Source organism: Pongo pygmaeus, chromosome 16, assembly GCF_028885625.2.
Source record: "Pongo pygmaeus isolate AG05252 chromosome 16, NHGRI_mPonPyg2-v2.0_pri, whole genome shotgun sequence".
Taxonomy (NCBI): Eukaryota; Metazoa; Chordata; class Mammalia; order Primates; family Hominidae; genus Pongo; species Pongo pygmaeus.
In genome coordinates, this window is record NC_072389.2 from 22,947,149 (window position 1) to 22,974,141 (window position 26,993).

At 40.3% G+C, this 26,993-nt stretch overlaps 1 pseudogene; it reads left to right on the forward strand.

Moving 5' to 3' along the window:
- Nucleotides 1-649: 649 nt before the first annotated feature.
- LOC134738386 (WASP homolog-associated protein with actin, membranes and microtubules-like) lies at nucleotides 650-25,849 on the forward strand (annotated as a pseudogene).
- Nucleotides 25,850-26,993: the final 1,144 nt, after the last annotated feature.

Here is a 26,993-nt window from a genome sequence, read left to right on the forward strand (position 1 = left end):
ATCATTAAAACCTCTGACTCTGATATTGAACGCCTGCATAAAAATCTCCTCCCATCCCCGTGCAACACATGACTTGCTCGTACACCTTTTTCACTACCACTCCCCATCAAGGGTTTTCTCCTTCGAGACTACAGTAATTCTCTTTGTATTTCATATTATGTGCAAACTTTACTTTCAAAGAGTTGTTACCTATATTAATGTATTTACATCATTCACTTAATATATTTTCTCTATCAGTAAAATTGGTTTAGATATCTTGGATTAGGACAGAACACATCACAATTTTTCTCACCTTTATGATCAGTTTTTTTTTTTAAGTTGGACCGTTTTTCAGTGGGTGACTGTCAGAAATGAATTAAAGTTGTTAAGAGAAGAATAGGTAAGGGTAAAGAGAAGGGTGTCCTTACGTATCAACTTTATTTAGTTTTTTCAAGTTCAACAAGACCCTCCTCTCCCTTCAAGGAAGATGATTCCTAGGCATGTTTGTTATTTCTATCAAAACAGCTGAGTTTTTTTTTTTTTCATTCATATTGTTAAAATACCAATTGTGGAGCGAAAAATGCTTCAGCTGGGACTGTCCTCTTGACAGGCCGTGCGACGAGGTCAGGCCCGCGCCCGCCGAGCCCTAGGGCCGCTGCCGCCTACGGCCATGGAGGACGAGCAGCCCGACAGCCTGGAGGGCTCGGCGCCGGTCCGGGAGGGCCTCTTCGCCGAACCCGAGAGGCACCGGCTGCGCTTCCCGATGGCTTGGAACGGCGCGGAGGGCAAGTTCGCTGTGACTTGTCACGACCGCAACCGCGCAGCAGCAGCAGCGGCACGAGGGGGCCCGGCTGGGGCTGGAGCCCAAGCCCGAGGCCGCCGTGTCCCCGCCCAGCTGGGCCGGCCGGCTCTCGGCCGCGGGGTTCCGTGGCGCGCGCCGGCAGCTAGCGGCGCCGTGGCCGCCTCTGGAACGCTGCTTCCTGCGGCTGCCGCCGGAGCTGGACATGCGAGGCGGGGCCTGGGGTCTGGGGCTCCGGCTGTGGGCCCTGCTCTGGCCGGCGCCCGCGGGCCCCTGCGAGGAGGCGCTGCAGGAGCTTTGCGGGCAGCTGGAGCGCTACCTGGGCGCGGCGGCCCACCGCTGCGGCGGCGCCACCGTGCGCGACGCGCTCTTCGCGGCTAAGGGCCGCGCGGCCGACTGCGAGAGCCCGCGCGAGTTCCGGGAGCAGGGCTTGCGCGCGTGATGGGTCGAGGCGGACGCGCGGCTGCGTCAGGTAAGCGAGTCCGGGCCGCCGGCGTTAGTCCGGGCTTCGGTTACCTGGGACCCTGTGGGAGGCTCCCCCCGCGCCGAGAGCCCTAGCGGACGGGTGACGGGAGGCGCCGGCGGGCGGAGAAGGCCAAGGGCTCCCCGGTGCCCTCACCTGCGCGGGACCGCTGCGGGAAACCGGGGAGGGTGGGGGGAGCTCCGGGAGGGCCTGCAGAGAGGACAAGCGAAGTTAGAGCCTAGTGTCCTTGCAGCTGGGAGCTGGGCTAGGCCCCCAACCTTTGCCCTGAAGATGCAGGCAGAGCAGGATGTTGTAACGGGAAATGCCAGAAATACTGCAAGCAAAACTCAAAACAACCCATCCATGTAGGAAAGAATAACACGGACTACATGTAAACAATTCCAAGTCTGTGTATGAGGGGACGTCGCAAGTGGGATAAAATGGTTTAAAGGAAGAAATGGCTTTTAGGAGAGAGAGTGTTTTGTTTTAAGTAATATAGACTTGGTCAAATGGAAAGCCAGTAGAAAGCAAACTTTATTCATCAGTTTAGAATAACCGCATTAGTGCCCGCTTAAACTTGAAAGAGGTAGTTTGAGAGAGTAATTATTTGAGTGGTAAACTTACTGAACCTGAGGGGACGGGGAAGTACGTGTTCATAGAAGGGTTTAGGAGAAAATATGCCTTCTAAATCCACACCCACAGTTTACTATAAGGAGAGCCAGGCTGGAGTCTCGGCTCACTGCTCTTATTAACCTGAATATTTTTCTGTGCATTCTTTTGAGGAAGAGGAGGTGAAAAGAAGAATTCAGCCTAAGCTAAATATAAAATAAGTTTTCTAAATTAAAATAGTTTTATTAAAGGAGCTTGTTAGTGGGGTCATTTTTGTACTGTGAGCTTTATGTGTAAATGTGTACACACCCACTTAACGTGTTGATTTCACTTTAGAATGTGAGGAAACCACAGGGGAGTTTCAGGCCAGTCAGCTTTTGAGCTTCATTTTCACCTTAGGATGTGAGGAACCCACACGGGAGTTTCAAAAATGGTATCATTTTGTATCAGACTTGTTTTTTAAACACTTGGTTTCTCACAGAGATAGGTGGTTTCTCCTTAAAATTGAACATTTATATGATGTATTTTACTGTAGTTACTATCAGAAAAGTTAGTTTTCCCAAATTTCAGTTCACTCTGGGGTCCTATAGCATGAATGTCGTTCATTCTGTTGAGCTAGCTGTTCACGTTAGTGTAGTTCACATGTTTATCTGGAACTCAAAAATGAGGGGTTGAGGGGGAAGCTAAAATTCAAAACATGTCCAAATATATAATTTTAATATTTACTTTATATTTAGAATAGAAAAGCAATTGATTCTAGAATTAGACCAATTGCTAGCATTGCTAGGATATATAAAATGAAGCTGAATATTTTAACTCTGGAATTTTTCTGAATAGTTTGAGAAATAAGGCTGAAATGTATCACTTGCCTTAAGTTTACTTTTGCGTGTGTGTTTTAATATTGTTCAGTGAGGCTTTCACTTAAAAAAAAAAACATAATATTATTACCTGGATAAAAAATACAGCTGAAAGTAGATCACTTTATCCTTAAGCAGAAGGATGGAAATAGAAGAATTTAAGAATGTATTGGTTGAAAAACATCTATATTATTTGATTTTATTTCTCTTCTTGTGGGAGTAAAATAATTTCCAACCAAATCAGTCCACCTAGATTACATACACTGTTCAGTTTGTTTTCTGCCTTGCAGCACAAGCAATAACCAGCAGAGACTGGAACCACAGCTGAGGCTCTGTAAATGAGTTGACTGCTAAGGACTTCATGGGAATATTAACCTGGGGCATTAAGAGAATCAACATGCTAAAGTACTTGGAGACAGCTCTGTGATGTTTTATGAGGTTTGTGTGTGTGTGTGTGTGTGTGTGTGTGTGTGTTTTTTTTTTGAGACGGAGTCTTGCACTGTCGCCCAGGCTGGAGTGCAGTGGTGCCATCTCGGCTCACTGCAAGCTCCGTCCCCTGGGTTCACGCCATTCTCCTGCCTCAGCCTCCCCGGTAGCTGGGACTGCAGGCCCCTGCAACCACACCCGGCTATTTTTTTGTATTGTTAGTATACACAGGGTTTCACTGTGTTAGCCAGGATGGTCTCGTTCTCCTGACCTCGTGATCCGCCTGCTGTGGCCTCCCAAAGTGCTGGGGTTACAGGCATGAGCCACCACGCCTGGCCCTTATGAGCTTTTAAAAAGGAATACAGCCTCACAAAACCTTTACAGTCAGAAAAGTCAAACGAAAAAATATCCACAATCTCAAGTGTTCTTTTGAGTCCTTTTCGCTGCATACTTAGTGCATAGTTGAGATTAAATTTTGTACTCTGCCTCTCCATTTAATTATAAAAGTCTCTCTTTTTTTTTTTTTGAAACGGAGTTTCGTTCTTGTTGCCCAGGCTGGAGTGCAATGGCACTATCTCGGCTCACCGCAACCTCCGCCTCCCGGGTTCAAGCGATTCTGCTGCCTCAGCCTCCCCAGTAGCTGGGATTACAGGCATGCGCCACCACGCCCAACTAATTTTGTATTTTTAGTACAGACAGGGTTTCTCCATGTTGGTCAGGCTGGTCTCGAAGTCCTGACCTCAAGCGATCCACCCGCCTCGGCCTCCCAAAGTGCTGGAATTACAGGCGTGAGCCACGGTGCCTGGCCAAAAGTCTCCATATTATTAAACAATCTTCAGAAGCACAGTGCTGAATGACTATAGTAATAATATTCTGCCATGGATATATCATAATTTATGTAACAATTCTTGTTTTATTGGACATTTTTGATGGAGGATGGTAACATTTTCATATTTAATCAATATTTTAAATTGATGTATTGAAAGTTGAGAACATGAAGGGTTCCTTTGTTTAGTTTTGTTTGTTGGGTATGTATTACACTGTCCTGACTTGAGCTTTATTCACATTTGCTCTCTAGGTTATTCAAGGACACGGAAAAGCCAACACCATGGTGGCATTAATGAAAGTTTACCAAGAGGAAGATGAAGCGTACCAGGAATTGGTTACCGTGGCAACCATGTTCTTCCAGTACTTATTGCGGCCATTTAGGGCTATGCGAGAAGTTGCAACTTTATGTAAGCTTGATATTTTGGTATTTTTTTTAATTTTTATTTTATCACATTTACTATTTATCATATATTATTTCTGTATTTACACTTAATGTTCAATCTCTGTACTTTGTTTGGGTTTACTCTTATGTTTATTTACTTATTTATTGATAGAGATGAGGTTTTGCCATGTTGCTCAAGCTGGTCTCTAACTCCTGAGCTCAAGCAGTCTGCCCACCTCGGCCTCCCAAAGCGTAGCATTACAGGTGTAAGCCACTATGCCTAGTTCACCCTTATGTTTAAATATTGAATTTATATTTAAAATTGATAGAAAATGAAGACATTTACATAGGTCAGCTTGATAGCTTAAGATTCCTACAAATTTTAAAGAGTTAAATGTTTTTTCTGGCGATGAATTTTTTTTTTTTTTTTTTTTGAGATAGGGTCTCTTTTTGTCAGCCAGGTTAGAGTGCAGTGGCACAATCTTGGCTCACTGCAACCTCCTCCAGGTTCAAGTGACTCTTCTGCCTCAGCCTCCTGAGTAGCTGGGATTACAGGTGTGCACCACCACGCCCTGCTAATTTTTGTATTTTTAGTAGAGACGGGGTTTCACCATGTCGGCCAGACTGGTCTCGAACTCCTGACCTCAAGTGAGCCACCCGTCTCAGCCTCCCAAAGTGCTGGGATTACAAGCGTGAGCCACTGCGCCCAGCCTGATGAATTGTTTTTGATGTGATGTTTATTTGCTTCAGCTGTTTTCCTCTAAGGATTCATGCAGATTTCTTAAAATAGGATGAAAATTTAAATAGCAGGACCCTAGATTGTAATTCAGTAACTTAAATTTTAGTAAATACAGTTATTGCTCTTGCTTCATTGAGCCATCAAACAACTTTGTGACACCATTCAGAAAAGGCATTCTTATTCCAGTGTTACAAATGAATCTAGAGTCCAGAGTTGTTAAATAGCTTGCCTTGGGTCTCAACAACGGGAATCAGAAGACACCTAAGAGATCTCTTGATTTCTGCCCCCTGCACTGGGCCATCTTTCCACATATAATCTCATGACCCCTGCCAGATGATTGTACTATAAAAATAGTGTCACATTTAGGTGAAACTCATGCCACTCTAACCTGTGGATAAAGTTGTTCTGTTCATTATTTTGAAAGTCTATTATTTGGAGAGTCTACTTCTTGCATATATTTTGCTTTCTTCTTCTTTTTTTTTGACATGGAGTTTCGCTCTTGTTGCCCAGGCTGGAGTGCAATGGCATGATCTCAGCTCACTGCAACCTCCACCTCCTGGATTCAAGCGATTCTCCTGCCTCAGCCTCCTGAGTAGTTGAGATTACAGGCATGTGCCACCATGCCCGGCCCGGCTGATTTTGTATTTTTTTAGTAGAGACGGGGTTTCTTCATGTTGGTCAGGCTGGTCTCGAACTCCTGACCTCAGGTGATCTGCCCGCCTCAGGCTCCCAAAGTGCTGGGATTACAGGCATGAGCCACCGCACCCGGTCTGTATTTTTCCTTTCTTTAAGTAACAGCTGTTTTAAGATACCATTCACAGATTTTATGTATATACATATATATAAAAAAAATACATATACGTATATATGTATATATATAAAATACATATATACGTATATATGTATTGTATAAAATACATATATACGTATATATGTATAAAATACATATATACGTATATACGTGTATGTATAAAATACATATATACGTATATACGTGTATGTATAAAATACATATATACGTATATACGTGTATGTATAAAATACATATACGTATATACGTGTATGTATAAAATACATACACGTATATACGTGTATGTATAAAATACATATACGTATATATGTATATATATAAATATATATAAAAAGATGTACAATTCAGTGATTTTTAGTATATTGAAAGTTGCACAATGATCATTACTATGTAATTTCAGGACATTTTCACCCCCAAAAGAAACTCTGTACCCATTAGTCACTCCCAACCCTGGGCAACCACCAGTCTGCTTTCTGTCTCTGTGGATTTCCCTGCTCTGGACATAGCAACAGCATTATTCAATATGTGGTCCTTTCACTCAGCACAGTGTTTGCAAGGCTAATCCATGTTGTAGCAAATATCAGGATTTCATTTCTTTTTATTGCTCAGTAATATTCATTGTATGAATATATTGCATTTTATTCATCAGTTGATGGACATTTGGGTTGTTTCCACTTTCTGGCTATCATGAATAATTCTGCTTTGAATGTTTGTGTGTAAGTTTCTGTGTAGACATATGTTTTCATTGCTCTTGTGTACGTACTGAGAAGTAGGATTGCTGGGTCCTATGATTACTCAATGTTTAACCTTTTGAAAGACTGCCAGCTGGTTTTCCAAAGTGGGTGCACCATTTTATACTCCCAAAAGCAGTAAATGAGGGTTCCAATTTGTCCACATTATCACCAACACTTGTAATTGTGTGTCTCTTTGGTTACAGCCATCCTAGTGGGTGTGAAGTGGTATCTCATTATGGTTTTGATTTGTAATTCCTTGTTGGCTAACTTGTACATATTTCTTATGCTTTGTAGAAGAAAAATTGCATATTGGATGACATAGCAGTTCATGTCTTAGTTCAGGCTGTTATAATAAAGTACCGTAGATTAGGGGCTTATAAACAACAAAACTTTTTTTCTCACAGTTCTGGAGGCTGGGTAGTCTAAGATCAAGGTGCCGGCAGATCCAGTGTCTTGTGATGGCCAGTTTTTTAATTTGTAGATCACTGTCTTGCTGTGTCTTCACATGGTGAAGAGCAGAGAGAGAGATCCTGTGTCTCCTCTTCTTTTTATAAGGGCATTCATCCCATTCTTGAGGGTTCCACCCTCATGACCTAATTACCTCCCAAAGGCCCCATCTTCAAATACCATCACACTGGGGATTTAGGCTTCAACATATGCATTTTGGGGGGATCCAAACATTCAGTCCAATACCAGTACATGTTATAAGCATGAATATACAGATACTGTCTTTCAGGTGATTATATTACATATCCCTGAAAGAAATGATAACAACAGCTAACACTTAAGTGCTGTGTTCCAGGCCCTATGCTGAGTGCTTGACAACACAGATGACTCATTTAAACAATTGTGTATTATTATTAATAGAGAGAAGCATAAGTTGACAACATTCCTCTCTAGAAAAAGTTATTCTAGGCATATGAAGTGAAAGTAGGTTTTTTTCCCCCCCTTTATGCCCCAGAGTGTCCTTTTGTCTTCCAGGTGGTGCTCAGCTTAGAGCCTTATTCATATGCAGTAAGGGACTGCTGAATGAATGAAAATTTAATTGAGTAGTAGTGTAGTTAAATTAATCCATGTGACCAATTTCCTTTCAATTTCCTAATGGTTCTATGTAACTATTAGCTTTTACTAAGATAATTTTCCCTTCTGTCTGTAGAAGTCCTTGGATGAGGATGACCTAGGTCCTAGAAGGGTAGTTGCCTTGGAGAAAGAAGCTGAGGAATGGACCAGATGGGCTGAAGCAGCTGTCGTCTCTATTCAAGATATCACAGTGAATTATTTTAAGGAGACAGTAAAAGCATTAGCAGGTGATAATCTAAAAAATGCTATATGCAGATACGTGTAATTGATTGTCATTTTATTCAAATACCATTTGAGTCCCTCTTAACGCACTAGGCACTGTGTTTTCTAAGTGGCGAGATTTCAGTGTCAAGCATTAAGAGACATTGTACAGTCTGGTGAAGAGAGAAATCTTAATTATCTATTCACTGAAGCACATGGAAAATGGCAGTGACAATAAATGGCACAAAGAAGAGAGACATGGGGCTCTGAGGGTCTGTGAGAGAGAAATTGGGCTTGATCAGGGTGGTCACTGAAGGCCTCTGAGAAGTGGCACTTGCCCCAATATCTGAAGGGTAAATGGAAGTTGAGAGAATAGAAAAAGTGAGGAGTGTTCCAGGCAGAAGGAATAGCACTGGCAAAGGTCCCCTGGCTTGAGGGAAGTTGGCAAATAGGAGCTTACAGAAAACCTGCGGGGCTGGATCGCAGAGAGTGCAGGACAATGTGGTATGAGGGAAAATGCTGGCAAGACAGGCAGGGATCAGACTGTGCAGGGGCTTGTGGGCTGGGTGAAGGACTTTTTTTCAGTCTTAAATAATTTTTGATAAAAACACCAAGTAGGACACAACTTAATGTCTGTCAGTTTGTTAAGTTATGGTACATTCATAAAAGAGAAAACTACATAGCTATTAAGCATGATTCTTGATTTTTTTTTATGAGTGGCAAGAGTTTCTGATATATTGTGCAGAATCAACAAGATATAAAGCAGAATGATGATCCTGGTTTTTTGGTCAAACTATCCATATGAGTCTGTCTGTCTAGCTAGACATAGAAACGATATGGAAGCAAGTGTGCCAAAATATAAGAAGCAGTTGCCTCAACTAGGTGAGATCATGACTTCTTATTGTCCTTTTAAAAATTGAGTACCTAAAATTTTATATTAATGACCACGTATTATTTTTATAATAATAAAAAAGTTAATAAAACAAAATTTCTTTTAAAAAAGATGTTCTGTAGGTAGTATGGAGGCAATAAAAAAAGGATTAGCTCATGATCAATGTTTCCCTTTTTAATGAGGTGTAATTATATTTTATCTTTATAGTCCAACAGGAATGCAGAAAGAAATGGAACAGGATGTGAAGAGATTTGGCCAGGCTGCCTGGGCCACAGCAATTCCCAGGTTGGAAAAACTTAAGCTAATGCTAGCTCAGGAGACTCTGCAACTCATGAGAGCGAAAGAGTTGTTTAAATCACAAAAGAGCTGAAATTCAGGGAAAGGTAAGACAAAGATAAATATAACTTTGTTTTAAAAATACACTTTTATTTTTTTTTATTTTTTATTTATTTTTTGAGACGGAGTCTCGCTCTTTCACCTAGGCAGGACTGCAGTGGTGCAATCTCGGCTCATTGCAAGCTCCGCCTCCCGGGTTCACGCCATTCTCCTGCCTCAGCCTCCCGAATAGCTGGGACTACAGGCACCCGCCACCATGCCCGGCTAATTTTTTGTATTTTTAGCAGAGACGGGGTTTCACCGTGTTAGCCAGGATGGTCTCGATCTCCTGACCTCATGATCCGCCCACCTCGGCCTCCCAAAGTGCTGGGATTACAGGCATGAGCCACCGCGCCCAGCCCCACTTTTATGTTTTAAAAATTTTGTATAAATAAAGGATACAAGTGCAGTTTTGTTCCATGGATATATTGTGTAGTGGTGAAGTTTTCACTTTTAGCGTAATCATCACCTATATAATGTAATTGTACCCATTAAATATTTCTCATCCCCCCTCCCACCCACTTACTCTTCTGAGTCTCCAGTGTCTATTATTCCACACTGTCTGTGTATACACACTACTTAGCTCCCATTTATAAGTGAGACCATGTGGTAAAGCACACTTTTATTTTTAGATAGCACTCTTCTTTCCAGGCATCATTAAGGAGCTTCTTTTCTTCACTTATTCCAACACCGTCTTCTATGGAAGGTTAGACATAAAGTTTTCCTTTGGTTAAGATGTTTCAAAATACCATATTGTAGGATTCACTTTATAGTAACACTGAACCCAGTATTGAAGTGGGTACTGTACTTGAAAATCAATCCAGCAATGTTTTCAGTACAGCTTTAAAATAATCAAAGAGATACTTCACTGAAGGATCATAGACACTTTTTTCCTATAATCTTATGACTTTAAAGCAGAAAACACTGTAAACACCTGTCTTAGTTGGCTAAGGCTGCTATAACAAGATTAAATATCACAGATTGGGTGACTTAAACAATGGACATGTATTTCTCACAGTTCTGGAGGCTGGGAAGTCCAACATCAAGGTTCCTGCAGATTCACTGCCCGGTGAGGATCCTCTTCCTGTCTGGTAGACAGCTGCCTTCTTAACTGAGTGCTCATATAGCCTTTTTTCTGTGTGTATGTTTAGCGAGAAAGAAAGTGATCCCTGTCTTTCTCTTCTAATAAGGGCACTAATCCCATGGTGGGGATGCTATCCTTTTGACATAATCTGAACCTAATTACTTCCAAAGGACTCACCTCCAAATAACATCACATGGGGAGTTAGAGTGTCAACATATGATTTTGGTGGGACACCAATAGGCAATACATAATAATACCTCATTGCCATTTATGTTTCTCAAAACCTAAATGTTTTTCTGTGTTTCAAGGATGAGATAAAGTATTAGCATCACTAGATGAAATGAAAAAGTGTTTCTTTCCTATTTGCTCTTTTATATTTAGTACTGAACAAGGAATAGAAAATAGCTAGAATGCTTCTAAAGTTTGTTTTTAATATACTATTTATTTTAACTTATTTTTCTTTTTTCTATGAAAATAAGATGGAAGATCTTCCAGAACAAGAAAAAAATATAAATGTTGTAGATGAATTAGAAATATAATTTTATGAAATTCAGTTAGAACTATATGAAGTTAAATTTGAGATATTAAAAAATGAAGAAATACTGCCTACTACACAGTTGGACTCTCTTAAAAGACTTATAAAAGGTAAAGTTTATATTTAAGTATATAGATTACAATGTTTATAAATTTAAGGAAATACAGACCATATTATCAATTACTTTTTGTAAACTGTAACATCTGAAAATTTCCTAAAGTTTTCTTTCAGTGGTTTATTATTCAAATAATATATTCATTGTTAGCACATAGCAAAACAAAGAAAGAAAAATGATTATTATCCCAATCCCATCATCTAGAGATGCTTAATGGTTGGCTAGGCACAGTGGCTCACGCCTATAATCCCAGCACTTTGGGAGGCCTAGGCGGGCAGATCACTTGAGGTCAGGAGTTCCAGACCAGTCTGGCCAACATGGTGAAACCCCGTCTCTACTAAAAATACAAAAATACTAAACCCTGTCTCTACTAAAAATACAAAGTCCGGTGTGGTGGCACTTGCCTGTAATCCCAGCTACTTGGGAGGCTGGGGCAGGAGAATGGCTTGAACCCGGGAGGCGGAGGTTTCAGTGAGCCAAGATCATGCCACCGCACTCCAGCCTGGAAAACAGAGCGAGACTCCGTCTAAAAAAGAAAAAAAAAGAGAGAGATACTTAGTGGTAATAATTTGCTGTATAACTTTGTAGATTTTAAAATATGCTGATATATAAAAGCATAAATTTTTAACCAAAACTACATAACCAGTTCAGTAACATCTTTTTTAAATTTTTTTAATTTTTATGGGTGCATAGTAGATATATATATTTATGGGTTACATGAGATATTTTGACACAGGCATACAATGCATAATAGTCTCTTTTTCATTTAATACATAATAATTGTCTTTCTATTTCAGAAATAATAAAAGTATCAAAATTTTAATGGCTGCATAGTATTCCATTATATGGATATACCGTGATTTCCAGATTTTTGCTGTTTTGAACAGTAGTGTAGTGAACTTTCCTTTACACATGTCTTTGAGTATACGACAGATTATCTCCTTGGAATAAATATCTGAGGATGGAATTATTGGGTCAAGGGCAATGTATATTTTACATTTTGCTATGTAACAATACAACAATCATCTGAGATACATTTTTCCTCACCTCCGTATTATTTTCTGATTTCTAAATTTCATACTACGTAGTGGCCCTCTAGATAGGTTGTACATTTAAAATGACGCTCCCAGGCTGGGTGTGGTGGCTCACGCCTGTAATCTCAGCACTTTGGGAGGCTGAGGGGCAGATCACTTGAGGTCAGGAGTTCAAGACCAGCTTGGCCAACGTGGTGAAACCCTGTCTCTACTAAAAATACAAAAATTAGCAGGGCGTGGTGGTGGGCGCCTGTAATCCCAGCTACCTGGGAGGCTGAGGCGGGAGAATCGCTTGAACCTGGGAGGTCGAGATTGCAGTGAGCTCAGATGGCAGACTCTGTCTCAAAAAAAAAAAAGAAAAAAGACACTCCCATCAGCAGAATATGAGTGTGTATGTTTCCCAGACTCATACCATTCTTTTGCATTTTTGCTTACTTGACAGAGAAAATGGCAATCTTCCAATTTTCATTTATTTAATTATGAGTGAATATTGAACAAAATTTTGTATGTTTACAAGCCATTTGTACTTATTTTATGAAATGCCTATTCATAGTCTTTGTCCGTTTTTCTTTGGAATATTTCCTTTCGACATTAAGAATAATATCCTCTATTGTCTGTCATATATTGCAAATAATCTCTCCTTGTCATTTGCGTTTTCTTGCCTTTCAGAAATATTTAATTTTTATGAAGTCGTGTTTATCGATTTTTTCCCCTATGGCTTTTGCTTTTAGTATTATGTCTGGCAATAGTCTCCTATCCCAAAATTATGTCAATATATACTTATGTTTTCTTTTAGTATGTTTATGATGTTACTTTTTAAAACATTTAATTCTTTAGTCCAGGTGGAATTTATTTTGATTGTGGTAGGAACTGAAACTTTCACTCAAATTGTTAAGCAGTCCCAATCACTGATTTTAAAAACATTTTCCCTAAATGTTTAACATTTCTCCAGTTAAACATTAGATTGACTTTGGTCTGTTTCTAAGTTGTTCTCCTCCATTGGTTCGTGAGTGGCTTCTGCTGCTGGCTCCATACTGTTCTCATGACTGTCTTGGAGGCACATTTTAGGGTCTGGTAAGGCAAGCACCCCCCCATTACTTCACAAGTTTTCTGACTATTTTCACTCCTTTATTCTTCCAGATGAAATTCAGAATCAAGTTCAAAACAAAAACTCGTTGGAATTTTGATTGTGATTTTGCTTCAAATTAGAGATTACTTTGGGGAGAGTAGTGGTCTTTGCAATTTTGAATCTTCCTACCCAAGAACATGGTATGTCTCTCTCCATTTATTTAAATCTTTTTTCCTAAAGTTCCTCCAAGTTTAATAAATTTCTTCACATAGATCCTGAACTTTTAGTTTAATCCTGAGTATTCAGAATTTTTTTCAGTAGTTTCAGGTTATAAGCATTTTACATATTTAGGAAAAAAATTACATTAAAAAAAGAAGTTAATCTGGAAGGATGCATGCCAAATTGTTCATAATGTTTTTCCTCTGAGAATGACTCAGAAGGTTTGGGGAAGAAGCAATAGAATTTCACTGTTTATTTAATGTACTTCGGGAGGGTTTGAATTTGTTACAGTAAGCATGACTTTTAAAAAATCAATATGAAATCAAGATTAAATATCACTAAGGCATCTTAATAATATATTGCTGATAGAATATAAGTTGCCTTTCTGGAGGGCATTGTGGCAATGGGTATCAAGATCCTTAAATACTTATCTGCTAAGGAAGTGATAAAAAGTGTACACAAAGATTTATACAGAGATGTTCATCACAGTGAAATGAATAATGGAACATTGGAACAGCCTAACAACATGGATTGCTTAAATTAGAGAATACTATGCTGCCATTAAAATTTATCTTTTTTAATTTCTTTTTATTTTTGGAGATGGAGTCTTGCTCTGTTGCCCAGGCTGGAGTGCAGTGGCACGATCTCGGCTCACTGCAACTTCTGCCTCCCAGGTTCATGCTGTTCTCCTGCCTCAGCCTCCTGAGTAGCTGGGATTATAGGCACACGCCACTGTGCCCAACTAGTTTTTGTATTTTTAGTAGAGACGGGGTTTTGCCATGTTGGCCAGGCTGGTCTTGAACTTCTGACCTCAGGTGTGCCACCTGCCTTGGCCTCCCAAAGTGCTGGGATTACAGGTGTGAGCCACCGCACCTGGCCTAAAAATTTATTTCCATCCCATGGAAAATGTTCTTTTAGAACTCCATTGATATGTGTAGCTATGTAAGTAGTATGTGTATGTGTGTGTGTGTGTGTATATACGTATGTCTATACAGGTATGTATACATGCATATACTACTTACAGGTATATGCACACATGCTACTTACATACATGTGTATAGTCATGTATATATACATGTGTATATGTATATTACATTTATACACATACATTTTTTATATGTTAATAGCGATTCTCAGTGGTGGGATTACAAGTGATCTTTATTTTCCTTACATTTAAAAAAATTCAGTGCAGTTTTACAAATAATAAAATATGTTTTAAACAATCATTAATACATTTTTGGAAAAACAGGATGAAGTTGTCTATTATGATCCATGTGAAAGTCCAGAGGAACTTAGTCATTGACTGTGGTGGGGCTGCAGGATGATAAGAATTCGGAAGTGAAAGAACTCAGAAGGCAGTGCCAGCAGCTGGAGTCTATTAAACCGGGCAGGATCTGTGTCAAAATAGCTTCTCTCCAGAGTAGAAAGGTAGGTACGCTCAGAGCGGCTTTCTTTTCTTTTCTCTTCCAGAGATTTATTCTTGTATGAAGGATAAAGAGGTATTGAAATAAGGTTTTTACCCACACAGTGATTAATTTTTTGTGTGCTTATGCACTTATCCATGGCTATAGTTAAAATGATTTTAAATATTTTTCTTAAAAATATTATTTTTTTCTTTTGGGTTTTAAGCATTTAGCAGATCTCAAGGTTTTAATTTATTCATTCAACAACTATTTGTTGAATGCCCACTGCATACACAGGCACTTTATTTTTATTTTTTTGAGACAGAGTCTTGCTCTGTCACCCAGGCTGGAGTGCGGAGGCACGATCTTGGCTCACTACAACTTCCGCCTCCTAGGTTCAAGTGATTCTCATGTGTTAGCCTGCCAAGTAGCTGGGTTTACAGGCACGTGCCACCACGCCCAGCTAATTTTTGTATATTTTGTAGAGACGGGGTTTCGCCATGTTGGCTAGGCTGGTCTTGAACTCCTGACCTCAAGTGATCTGCCCACTTGGCCTCCCAAAGTCCTGGGATTGCAGGTGTGAGCCACCGCCCCTGGACCATGAGTACTTTAAAAACTACAATAGGTAGAAACCCTATTTCTAATAACCAACTATAACAATTCTAAATATATTTTACTGTAAATTATTGAGTACACAAAACAATTACAGATATAACAATATTCAGCTCACCTCAGATCTTGTATTTGGTGATTTTTTTCTTAATTTTTAAAAATCCATGAATACATAAAAAGATAACACTAAGAAATTTAATTGTTTCCGACAGAAAAGGAAGCTTCTATATATCATTTTTATACAGACTTTTATATGTATTTACTCATATTTACTATACTTTTCTCCCTTTTTTTTTGTTTTGAGATGGAGTCTTGCCCTGTCTCCCAGGCTGGAGTGCAGTGGCGCAATCTTGGCTCACTGCAACCTCTGCCTCCCCAGGTTCAAGCGAGTCTGCTGCCTTAGCCTCCTGCGTAGCTGGGATTACAGGCGCCTGCCACCACGCCTGGCTAATTTTTGTATTTTTAGTAGAGATGGGGTTTCACCATGTTGGTCAGACTTGTCTTGAATTCCTGACCTCAAGCAATCCACCTGCCTCAGCCTCCCAGAGTGCTGGGATTACAGGCATGAGCCACTGTGCCCAGCCTACTATACTTTTCTTGTTAGAATTAAGAAAACTTGAAAATTGTGACTTTTGTAGCTTACAAAAATGTTGATTACTCTTCTATGTAATACGAATACTTAAAAAAAACTTGTCTAGGTGCTGTGGCTTATGCCTGTAATCCCAGCACTTTGGGAGGTTGCGGTGGGAGAATCACTTAAGGCCAGAAGTTCGAGACCAGGGACAACACAGTGAGACCTCATCTCTGTGATGCGCACCTATAGTCCCAGCTACTCAAGAGGCTGAGGCAGGAGGATCGCTTGAGGCCAGGAGATTGAGGCTTCAGTGAGCTGTGATTGTACCACTGCACTCTAGCTGGGGTGATAGAACAAGACCCTGTCTCTAATAAAAAATAAAAATAAAAAATTTTGTTAGAAGAATATATTCTTTGCATGTTCGTGTTTAAGAATTGTACTTCTGAATTTAGGAACGGTTATTCAGAGGATTTGAAGATCTACAGGCATTTGCCCTTTGCTCCACATTTCAGAAAACCCATGAGCCCCAAGAGGAGTCTCCTTTGGCACTCCCATGGTGCTGTGGATGAACAGATACCTCCACCTCCTTGGCAGTGTTATATGTATATGTATATGTATATAAAATGCTCCTGTGCCTTCTCTTATCCAGACTTGGAGCATTAACCTTCACTCTCAAGATATAATCACTCCTCTTACCCCATTTAGAGGAGCTCTTTCCACTGATTCTGGAAATGTTGGAATTTGGAAGGCACTCGGTTCATAGATTGGTAGTTGAGGTGAGCTCTTAACTTGGGTTCAGATCACAGCCTGGCCACTTAGGGTAGCCATGTGACATTAGGCAAACTACTTAAATCTCTTTTCGGCTCACAGTTTTCTCCTCTGTTAAAAGACGGTGACAGACCGGGCACAGCACCCGTAATCCCAGCTATTCAGGAGGCTGAGGCAAGAGAATCGCTTGAACCCAGGAGGCGGAGGTTGCAGTGAGCCAAGATCACGCCATTGCACTCCTCCAGCCTGGGCAACAAGAGCAAAACTCAGTCTCAAAAGAAAAAAAAAAAAATAGTGGTAATAATACAAATTTCATGTGAAGATAAAGTATCATAAGGCATGAAAAGTACTTGTCATTGAAGCTAAAACCTACTCAATAAATGTTAGTATTATCTGTGAGTATTACTGTATTATTTTTTACATAGATTAAAGATTTTATGTATATATAGCATATTATATATTGGTATAGTGAGTGGTTAAGCACAGGTGAAACACAGTGATAACAATTTTTCAGGTATTTGTAGATTGCTCTGTGTTTGTAGGTATGCTTGGAAATGTAATTAGTATTTATAATGTTATGGGGAAATGTGTTTAAAACAATCACATTAAAACATTGTTGGGACACATCCCATTTAAGAATTGGGGCTGCCTGTATGTCCTCTCCTGGTTGGAGGATTGTTTTCATCTCTTAAAGCACTCTGCTGGGAACAAATTATTTCCATAAGCAGCCAGGCAACTCTCATCATAGACTCTGAAGGAGACAGTACCATTGGGCCGCGCCAGAACTAATATTAATGAATGCCTTACACTATGCCCAAATGCAGTGCTTTCTTCTTTTAACCTTTTATGCTATACCAGGGTAATATTAAAAACCATGTAGGTGATTTGTATTATTCCACCAGGATCAGTGCAAAGAAAATCATCGGCTCAGATTGCAACAGGCTGAAGAAAGCATAAGATATTCTCGTCAGCATCACAGTATTCAGATGGTGAGTGTCCTCTGAAGGAAAATGTTTTGTTTGTGTAGCATGACATGCAGGCCTAGATTTGTGGAAACTGGAATTGTGTTGCCCTGGACCCGCAGCTGTCAGCCATCTTGCCTCCAGGTCTGCAGTCTGGGCGCAGCCTTGGGGTGGTAATGTTGGGGTACAGCCTCTTTCTTTGTCAAGACATTTTTATTGTATGCCAAGACATTTTTTGTAATGTTGAGCAATTTACAAATATACATTTGTTTAAATACAGAAAAGAGACAAGATAAAAAGGAGCAAAAGAAAAAAGAATGGATCAACCAAGAACGTCAAACACTCCAACGATTGAGAGCATTTAAAGATGTAAGTTCTATAAACCACCACCTCATCTACACTTCTGGGGAAATAAATGAAGACTGCTCTAAAGAGGAAAGGATAAAGTATTAAGAACAGGTCATTCAGAACAAGAAACATTTAAAAATAACATTATTTCTGGTATATCAATAAAAAGCAACAACAAAAATAGAATATCAGTGATTCAAAACCCATGACATAAAATAACTGCTGTTTTGTACATCACAACACACTTGGGTTCCTGCTCTGCACTCCTCACTGAGTAGTCCTAACTGGCACTGGTGGTTTAGATTGGCAGGGAAAACTGAAAACTGTTCAACTCCCTTGACTTTAGCTGGCATTTCCTCTCATTTGTAATAAACAGTTCTTTAAAATGTTATACAGGCAGCATTGTGATATAAGTGTAGTGAAAGTGCCCAGTTAAAAGTAAAATGTGGTTTTTTTTTAATATCTACAACTTTCTTTTTTCTTTTTTTTTTTAAAGTATATACTTAAGAGGGTAATGTTATTTTTTATGTCCTCTGTTCCAGGCCTACATTTGTATTTCCTCCACAAAATGATCCTGAGTCTGTAATTTTTGTTCTATTTGACTTTATTATTAGAGATAAATTTGTTTAATTAAAAAAAGCTGCTATGAAGATTCAAAAAATAATTTTTTGCTTTTATTTTTAATTGACACATAATTGTACATATTTATGAGGTATAGTGTGATATTTTGATACAGGTATATAATGTGGAATGATCAAATCAGGATAATTAGCGTATCTATCACCTCAAACATTTATCTAAAGGTAAATAGGTTTTTTTAAATAATGTAAATAGGGAGTCCGGCACGGTGGCTCACGCCTATAATTCCAGCACTTTGAGAGGCTGAGGCAGGCGGATTGCTTGAGACCATGAATTTGAGACCAGACTGGGCAACATGGTGAAACCCGAGCTCTCCTAAAAATACAAAAATTAGCCGGGCATGGTGGTGCATGCCTGTAGTCCCAGCTACTTGGGAGGCTAAGGCACAAGAATCACTTGAGCCTGGGAGGCAGAGGTTGCAGTGAGCTAAGCTTGCGCCACTGCCCTCCAGCCTGAACAACAGAGTGAGACTCTTCTGCCTCAAAAAAAAAAAAAAAAGTAAATAGGGGCTTATTAAAGAATATCATTGAATTTACCGACTATAAAACATAGACCTGCTTTCATTCCCCAGCCTCTTCACAAAGACCCAAGTTTATTATAGCCCCAAAAAAGGAAACAACCCACTTTATCCCAGAAAAGATTCTGGAATAGGTATCAGATGCCTTCCATATACCAGGCACCATGCTAGGCACTTCACATTCACTCTTAGTTCTTGAAACAGCCTTGTGAGATAGTTTCATCACCACTTTACAAATGAGTAACCAAGGTTCAGAATGGTTGGTTACACAACTTAGTTCAAGGTTAAACAGGCATTGAAGCCAGGTCTTACTCCAGAGCCAGACATGGCTTCTCAGCGTAGGCAACACATCCAGATTCCCTGGAGAGCTTCTTCTAAGTACTAACGCCCAGCCCCACCCACAGAAATTCTGATGGTTTGGGTTTGAACTGCAGCGGGAAGCATGAATTGAAGGAGCTGCATGAATACCAGATGAACGCAGAGCTAGTGAGGTGGAGAGGAACTGGCGGGTCGCCGTCACAGAGTTTCGATGAACAGAATGGAGTTAGTGTGGAGGAAGGGATCCAAGGGCGGCCAGCCCGTCTCCTCAGCTGTCACTCAGATCAAGGAATTGTTTGGCAGTACAGAAGATTACTTTTTCATGTGTGGGTGATACGAAAATGGGAGGGGTAGGCAGATTTAAGATGACAGAATCAGGCCTCCTAACCTCCCAGTGAAACTGGAACAATTAGTTAAATGCTAACAAGTTCACCCAAAATTTGGATAAATTACTGGTTTTCTAGTGCAGAAAAGCCCATGTGGAGCTATGCACTTGCATGGGGTGATAGGAAAGTCTGTGTGGCTTAAGTTTTGGGTAAAAGAATTTGAGAATTCAATTTCCTTCAGCTTAATGAGCCATCTGTGTGATGAAAGCTCATGGGCTTTTGGGATGTATGGACAGCAGCATCCTGTGTAGAATAAGGGAGTTCTGTGTTTACCAAGAAGTGCCACCCTTGAAGGGGACATAGCCAGTTTGAGCACATTTAGAAGGGAGGAAGTAGAAATAAAATCTTGTGATACATGATATCTGTTGAGATCAAGGAAGTTCTTTGAATATCTGAAGGGCTGCACGAGGTAAAGGATTTAATTTATCGTGGGTGGACAGACTGCCTGTGTAATATAAGGCAGAACTTGGCCAGGCACCGTGGCTCACGTCTGTAATCCCAGCACTTTGGGAAGCTGAGGCAGGCAGGTTGCTTGAACCCAGGAGTTTGAGACCAGCCTGGGCAACAAAGCGAGACCCCGTCTCTGCAAAAAAAACAAAGGGAAACTTAATAGTTCAGAGTCACAGTGACATGCTGCAGCCGGGATGCCACAGAGGGCATCCTTGAGTGGTTCAGGGAACCCCAACATCAGGGATGACCTGATCAGTTGGATGGAGATCAGCTGGATGACCACTGCAGTTTAGCCCTCTGGCCCAGTTTCTGGGATTCTAATTCTGCTGGCATGCTCTCTGACAGAAGGCTGCAGGACGGCAGCTGCATGGCTGTGTCTGCATCGGGGAAGTTTGGGGGCTTGTTGCCATGACATTGCTATTTGTCCTGAAAGGAGCAGAATGTGAGGGAAATGGAAATAGTCCTTGAGTTAATCATGGATTGCATGGTGTGTGTGTGTGTGTGTGTGTGTGTGTGTGTGTGTGTGTGTGTGTGTGTTTGTTTTAGGTTTGCATTAATAGGATCATATTGAATGCATCCTTTGCCAGTGTCTTTAACTTAGGTTTTTGAGATATATTCATGTTAATATGTATAGAGCTAGTTCATTTTAATGAGTTCATAGTATTACATTTTATGTTTTATTGGCTAATCAGCGCCTTCTTTAGGGACCTCCTCTCAAGATTAGCTCTTTGTAGGGCTAGGTTTTTCTTTATCAAATGAATACCTGAAAGACCAGAACTTTTTCAATTTACATTTTTTAAATTATGAAATTAACTCTAAGCCTAAAAGTTAGAGAAAATAAATATCCACAGGCTCTGTAATAGCTGCCACTCAGATGTCCACTGTGCTGGCATTTTTCATAGAACTTTTCTCATTTTTAATTGTAATACATACTATTTTATATCTGGTTTTCATTGAACACTGACTATATCATCTGATTTTTTCAGATGTTTCAGGGGTTGTACTATTTATGACTTTTTATGACTACTTAATATTTTGAATAGATTTGTCATTTTTTCAACTAGTATCCTATTATTCGTATTTTAGCATTTCTAATTTTCCATACTAAAATTGATGACTATTTTCCTCTATACATATGCTTTCGTGTCTTCATTTTACTACAGAGAAGGTAATACTTGATCAGAGGATATAAATGCTTATCGTTTAGCCCATGAGAAATGGACTCGGTAGCGAGGATGGCTGTGCAAACAGGAAGGAGCCACTTTGTGGATTAGACCATCCGTGCATAGAAACGCATGTGTTTATAGATTTCTAGAAAGTTGCAGCATTTTGAGGGTTTGCACTTGTGGCAGATTCCTCACCATGGTTTTTCATTTTCAGAAATGCCTAGCTCAATCTGTCTGAAACACCTCTGGCTCAGAATCTGTGGCTCCAAACCTGCCAGGTGACCTTTCCCAGCAGACGTGCTTGCCAGCTTCCCAGGTGGTGTCAGTGATTCACCCGTCCTCTAGGAAAACTAGAGGTGTTCCCCTATCGGAAGCTGGTAAAGTGATAAGCCCCAAGTGTCGACTGTCATGGAAATATCCCTGTCCAGCTTTTTGTTCCAGTTGGTGATCAAACACATTCCAAATCCAGTGAGGAACTGTCACTGCCACCACCTCCTCCTCCACCACCACCACCACCTCACCCCCTCCTCTGCCTGCTCTGTCCTCATCCTCTCAAGCTGCAACTCATCAGAACTTAGGCTTCTGGGCTCCAGTGAAAGATGACCAGCCACTTCCTCTAGTGTGCGAATCACCTGCTGAGAGACCACGTGACTCCTTGGAAAGTTTTCCATGTCCACGATCTATGGACGAAGCGTTGGCCTCCTTGAGGCACGGCAGAGCTCCTCTCCAGAAGGTGGAAGTGCTGGTGGTGTGTCCTCCCCGTGCCTCAGTCAGTGAGCACATTCTGGCTGCCATAAGACAAGGGGTCAAACTGAAGAAAGTTCACCCTGATATTGGCCCAAAACCCAGCAGCAAACCAACCAGCAACAGATGCAACAGTGATCTTGAGAAGAGAATCAAGGCCGCACTCCAGAGGATCAAGAGGGTGTCTGCTGACTCAGGAGGACAGCGACGAGCAGGACCCTGGCCAGTGGGACTGTTAGGCTCAAGTTTGACAAAGGCATCCGCCACTGTAGGCTTGAATAAAGTGGGTGAGGCTAAGACCTATTGAAAAGCACACTAACAGGGTGCTGGTAGTTGGGCCACGTAACATTCCAGAAGATCAGCAGGGCCTTTTGTGGGATGCTGCAGCATTTTTTTTTTTTTTTTTTTTTGAGAGATGGAGTCTCGCTCTGTTGCCCAGGCTGGAGTGCAGTGGTGCAATCTTGGCTCACTGCAAGCTCCACCTCCCGGGTTCATGCCATTCTCCTGCCTTAGCCTCTCGAGTGGCTGGAACTACGGGCACCCACCACCATGCCCAGCTAATTTTTTGTATTTTTTAGTAGAGACGGGGTTTCACCATGTTAGCCAGGGTGGTCTCAATCTCCTGACCTCATGATCCACCTGCCTCGGCCTCCCAAAGTGCTGGGATTACAGGCGTGAGCAACTGCACCCGGGCTTTTTTTTTTTTTTTTTGAGGTGGAGTCTCACTCTGTTGCCCAGGCTGGAGTGCAGTGGCACGATCTTGGCTCACTGCAACCTCCACCTCCCGGGTTCAAGCAATTCTCTGCCTCAGCCTCCCAAGTAGTTGGGATTACAGGCACGTGCCACCACATCCACCTAATTTTTGTATATTTAGTAGAGACTGGGTTTCACCGTGTTGGCCAAGCTGGTCTTGAACTCCTGACCTCATGATCCACCTGCTTTGGCCTCCCAGGGTGTTGGGATTGCAGGTGTGAGCCACCGTGCCTGGCTGATGCTGCAGCTTTTATGTGACGCGGTGACTCTTAAAACTGGGGAGGGAAGTAGACATGAGAGTTTCATACACCACCCCATACGTGGGATGTCAAGACCCATCGGATGTGTCGCTGGCCTAACAGAAGAGCACTTATTTCTCACCATGGGTGATCTAGAATTGTTCCCTGATTCTGAAAGAAGTTTACTCTACTCTGGTAAGCAGCACTATTAGACTACTGACTGTGGCCTCCTGTGCATATGGAATAGTGATTTCTCAGATTTATAGGTTTGAATGTGAATGTTATCAATAATCAGAATAAATTACTTATATTCAGGAAAAAATACCAATTGTGCACATATTTTTATAAAATTATACATAAACACTTTATTTTTATGTCATTCTAAATAATTTTTTGTATGTTTCTATTTCCAAATGTTTGGTAATAGATAGGAATATGATTGATTTTATTTATTGAGTTTGCGTATAACCATGTTACTAAACTCACATATTGAGCATTTTAATAGGTTATTTTGAATAGTTTTACATAGACTGTTAAGTTGTCTGAAAATAGAAACAGGTTTAATTCTTCCTTTCTGATGTGGATGTTACTGATTTTTTTCCCTACATTACTGATCTGGCTAGCACTGTCAGTATAAAGTTGAATATAAGTGGTAAAAGAGCTGACTTCTTGCCTTGGACCCAGTTTTTAAATCAGTCGGAGAGTCACCATTAAGTGTAATTTAGTGGTAGTTTTGGTTTTTTGTTTGTTTGTTTGTTTTGTAGATGGCCTCTATCAGGTTAAGTTCCCTTTTCTCATTTTGCTGAGAGTTTTTATAAAGAATAGCTATTGAATTTTGTCAAATGCTTTTGCTGCATCTGCTGAAATGATACATTTATTCTTCATCTACCTAATGTTGCAATTTATATCTGTTGAGCTTTGAATGTTGAACCAGGCTTGCATTCATGGTATAAATCACTTGTTTGTAAAGTATTGTTTTTAAATATTGCTAGGTTTGATATCTTAGTATTGTATTTTTATATTTGTCTTCATGTGTTTTTCTTTTCTCATAAGTGTCTGTACCCCCCTTTTTTTTTCTTTAAAGAGAAATGATGAGAGAGATTGTCTCTCTTGAAGTTCTCAGTGCCTGTGCATTACTGCCACTACACAGCTAGTTTCATGACAACAGCTTCAGAACCAGAGCTGGCTTCCAGGCAAGGCTGGGTGGGGAAGAAAGAGAAAAACAAAAGAATTATTTCGCTATGCCGAGACCCTAACCTAGCGGTGCTAGAGGAATTAAAGACATACACACAGAAATATAGAGGTGTGAAGTGGAAAATCAGGGCTCTCACAGCCTTCAGACCTCAGCCCCGAACAGAGATTTACCCACGTATTTATTAACAGCAAGCCAGTCATTAGCATTGTTTATATAGATATTAAATTAACTAAAAGTATCCCTTACGGAAACAAAGGGATGGGCCGAATTAAAGGAATAGGTTGGGCTAGTTAACTGCAGCAGGAGCATGTCTTTAAGGCACAGATCGCTCATGCTATTGTGTGTGGCTTAAGAATGCCTTTACGCGGTTTTCCACCCTGGGCGGGCCAGGTGTTCCTTGCCCTCATTCCCGTAAACTCACAACCTTCCAGCGTGGGTGTTAGGGCCATTATGAACATGTTACAGTGCTGCAGAGATTTTGTTTATGGCCAGTTTATAGCCAGATTTTGGGGGGCTTGCTCCCAACACTCTACATATGCTCCATTTTACAGAGGCTTCATTCTTGGTTCTCTAGCTAAAAAGAGTAGAAATTTTGCACACCTGGGTTAGAAAAAAAAATAGCCATTAAACCCACCCCTGTTACAGGTCACTATTGGTATTTTGATTTTGCTTTCAATCCATCTGTTATTGTTTACTTTTAAGAGTTCTTGATAGTTGCTTTTTATGTCCAGAGTTTTAATTTCAATCAGAAGGAAAATAGGCCTTGGTGAGCATGCTTTGTCTTGGCTGGTGCCAGAAGTCTATACTCAAATATTTTTAAAATAATTTTTAGTTGAATAACAAGTTAGACCTGTGCTTAGCTTTCTCATTGTTTTCCTAAAAATAGAAAAGGTTTTAAATACTTTAACCATGAAATAATTTAAAGCAGGTTTAAAATAAACTCCTTCGTTTTGCCTATTGTATTACTCTGTTCTCACACTGCTAATAAAGACATACCCAAGACTGGTAATTTACAAAGTAAAGAGGTTTAATTGACTCACAGTTCCACATGGCTGGGGAGGCCTCCCAATCATGGCAGAAGGTGAATGAGGAGCAAAGTCACATCTTACATGGTCGCAGGCAAGAGAGAGCATGTGTGCAGGGGAATTCCCCTTTATAAAACCGTCCGATCTCATGAGACATTCACTCTCATGGGAACAGCATGAGAAAGACTCACCTCCATGAGTCAGTTACCTCCCACTGTGTCCCTGCTACAACATGTGGGAATTGTGGGAGCTAAAAATCAAGATGAGACACAGTCAAACCATATCTCCTATATACATTCACATTAGCATTTTAGTTGTAGAACTAGTTCTATGTTACTATCTCAATTAATTTTTCCACAATTTTGTAAGGAAAAATAATGCCTTCTTTGAATTTCATGTGTAAATGATAGTTTTAGTTTTGTGTCATTTTGTCCAATAAATTCTGAAAATCTTTGTATTGACAGTGTGTTATCTCTGCACAACCATCTATGTATAAGAGCGCTCAGTAAAAAGAATAAAGAGGAAAAAGCACTGGATCTATATTTATACAAAACAAGCTACCAGCAGAGCCCACTGGGAGTGGTCATGATATAATCAGGAATGTTATATTCACAGGTTGTAGATCTGCATATGAGAAGAGGGTTTGCAGATAGCAGATTCTAGAAAAGTTGTCTAATCAGACAGTAAATGCAGGTGTCGAAGCACTGAACAAAAATAAGCTGCTTTAATTACTTATAAGAGGGAAGTACAAGTCATTATTCCATCTGCTAATTTACAGACTGTAAGATACCCTTTAAAAGCAGCAGTAAGTAAACTCTTCATAAAAGTTAGACTCTATGACAAATCCACTGCCTTTCTTCTTTTGTAGCAGGGCCTTTCTTTTTAATGACTATTTTTTGGTTTTGGAGATGAAGTCTCTGTCACCCAGGCTGGAATTCAGTGGCATGACTGATCACTGCAGCCTGGACCTCCAGCTCACATAATCCTCCTGCTTCAGCCTCCTGAGTAGCTGGGACTACAGGTGTGTGCCACCATGCCTGGCTTTTTAAAAAAAAATTTTTATAGAGATGGTGTCTCGCTATGTTGCCCAAGCTGATCTCAAACTTCTGGATTCAAGCACTTCTGCCCAAAGTGCTAGGATTATAGGTGTGAGCCACCGTGCCCAGGCTAGTGACTATTTTTGAAAAAAGAAACACATTACCCTCCCTTGTTAATCACTTATGTACAAAAATGCATGTTTTGCTGTTGATCTGTTTTAACTAACTTTCTACATAAATAACACATTTGTACATGTATATGTGCAGATATATTTATAATGTTAAAACTGTGTTTAAGTGATGTTTACTAAACAGGATAAAATTTTGTTTGGAAAATTGAGATGTGAAATTTTATCTAGTTAATCTATAGTCCTTTCCCTTATGGTGTCCAGCTCTATGCAGGCTCTGCCTCACTCCAGATTATGTAAATATCAATTCATATTCAAATGAATTTGAAATTTAGCTTTCAACGTTTGCCTTTTCAATTCATCTTGAAATTATTGTGGTTATATTATTTCCTATCCACTAGCATACTTTTTAATCCCAACAGTAATGTTTCTGAAAAGACCACTAGTTCTTCTGTTGAGCAGTTACTGATACCTTGCCATTCAAGAGGAGGATAGAGA